The 2,361-nt window shown below is 43.8% G+C and overlaps 1 pseudogene; it reads left to right on the forward strand.

The window, feature by feature from the left end:
* The first annotated feature begins 270 nt into the window (after window positions 1-270).
* Window positions 271-1,308, forward strand: LOC115500135 (annotated as a pseudogene).
* Window positions 1,309-2,361: the final 1,053 nt, after the last annotated feature.

The following is a 2,361-nucleotide window of genomic DNA, read 5'->3' on the forward strand; positions in this document are numbered from 1 at the left end:
GTTGGGGGTGGGGGCAGGCCTTGCTCTGTGCCATAGAGCTTTTCATGGTGTCTTGACCACTGGACAGGGTTATGTTTGTTCTTTTCTTTTTTTTTTTTTAAGTCTGTTTATTTTGAGAGAGAGAGAGAGAGAAAGTGCATGAGAGTGGGGGAGAGGCAAACAGAGGGAGAGAGAGAATCCCAAGCAGGCACCACTCTGTCAGCGCAAAGCCTGATGTGGGGCTCAAACCCACAAACCGTGAGATCATGACCTAAGCTGAAATCAAGAGTTGGATGCTTAACAACTGAGCCACCCAGGTGCCCCTGGTTTCTGTTAGTTTTGAGTTCCTTCTCTGTACCACATCCCTCACTGACCCATCACCTCCCAAACTTCTACTCCTTTTCCTAGACCTTTGTGTGTTTTGGCTCTTAGAATCAGAACTGTTCTCTTTTTGTCAGTTGGGCTGACTCCCTCTAGGTACCTGGATTTGCCCATCTGTTCAGATTCATAAAGACAGGAATTGATCTCCAGCGACCCAGGGCCAGGTGAGAGAGCTCAGTACAGCAGCAGTGGGCCATGGGCAAGTCAGCTTCCAAGCTGTTTAATAATGAGGTCCTAAAGGCCCACAACAAGTACCAGCAGCAGCATGGTGTCCCCCTCAACTGAAGCTCTGCAAGAAGCTTGATTGGGAGGCTCAGCATTATTCAGAGGCCCTGGTCAGCCCAAGGATGCTCAAGTGCAGCTCAGAGTCCCATTGTGGCCAGTTCAGAGGTATATGCCTCCTGTGATCAGACAGGAAAAGAGATGGCTGATAGATGGTATGGTGAAATCAAGAACTACAACTTTCAGCAGCCTGACTTCACCTCCAGGACTAGACCCTTCATAGCCATGGTATGGAAGCATACAAAGAAGATGGGAGTGGGGAAGCCACTTGCAAGTGGTGGGTCTTCCTTCCTGGTGGCCTGATACTTCCTGGCAGGGAATGTCTTCAACTAGGCTTCCTGCCTCCAAAGAAGGAATTCATTAAATGTGATGGGAAGGTGACAGACTTCATGTGGATATGAAGTGCCTAGAAAAATAAAAACTCAGTGGTGTGTCTGTCCCTGTGGGTGTATGTGCTTGGTGTGTGTGTGATGCATGTGAGTGTCTCTTGCACATACACTTGGATATACAGTTCTATATGAACTTATTCTTATCAAAGGAAGGAGCATATAAAGCTTTTACTCTGATGGTTACCTAGACCATAATTATTTGGACATTTGGGGGAAAATAAATTTAAAAATTTTTCTTATTTAAAAAAATGTTTTTTAATGTTTATTTATTATTGAGAGACAGAGCATGAGCATGGGAGGGACAGAGAGAGGAGGAGACACAGAATCTGAAGCAGGCTCCAGGCTCTGCATTGTCAGCACAGACTCAGATGTGGGGCTCAAACTCACAAACTGCGAGATCGTGACTTGAGCGAAGTCGGATGCCCAACCTACTAAGCCACTCGGGCACCCCGTTTTTGTTATTTTTAAAGGAAATTTCTTTTGTGCATTTCTTATAATATCCATCTTTGGACTTTTTGTATTCTAAATGTTTGTGATGCTTAGAAGTGAAGTTCAGAGCTGCCTCTATTAATGTAAAATTGAAAATTGAAGCTTTAGCCAAGCATACAGCAGCCACCTTTAACTAAAAGGGAGTACCCTTTTTTGTAAGGACAATATATTGACAGGTCTTTGGAGCATTATTTGCTCCAAAACAAATTACTTTAGGGGTTCCTGGGTGGCTCAGTGAGTTGAGCGTCTGACTTCAGCTCAGGTTATGATCTTGTGCTTCACGAGTTCAAGTCTTGTGTCGGGCTCTGTGCTGACAGCTCAGAGCCTGGAGCCTGCTTTGGGTCTGTGTCTCCCTCTCTCTATACCCCTTCCCCACTCATGCTCTGTCTCTCTCTCTCTCTCTCTCAAAAATACATAAACATTTTTTTAGACTTTCCATTCAATTATTTTATTTTATTTTTTTTACTAGTGCGTGTTCATTTATTTTTTTAATATAATTTATTGTCAAATTGGTTAACATACAGTGTGTACAGTGTGCTCTTGGTTTTGAGGGTAGATTCCCATGATTCATTGCTTACATACAACACCCAGTGCTCATCCCAACAAGTGCCCTCCTCACCCTCCTCAATGCCCATCACCCATTTCCACCCCCAGTTTGTTTTCTGTATTTAAGAGTCTCTTATGGTTTGCCTCCCTCCCTCTCTGTAACTATTTTTTTCCCGTTCTCTTCCCCCATGGTCTTCTGTTAAGTTTCTCAAGTTCCACATATGAGTGAAAACATATGACATCTGTCTTTCTTTGACTGACTTATGTCACTTAGCATAATACCTTCCAGTTCCAT

The sequence above is a fragment of the Lynx canadensis genome, chromosome D4 (genome assembly GCF_007474595.2).
Source record: "Lynx canadensis isolate LIC74 chromosome D4, mLynCan4.pri.v2, whole genome shotgun sequence".
Lineage (NCBI taxonomy): Eukaryota > Metazoa > Chordata > Mammalia > Carnivora > Felidae > Lynx > Lynx canadensis.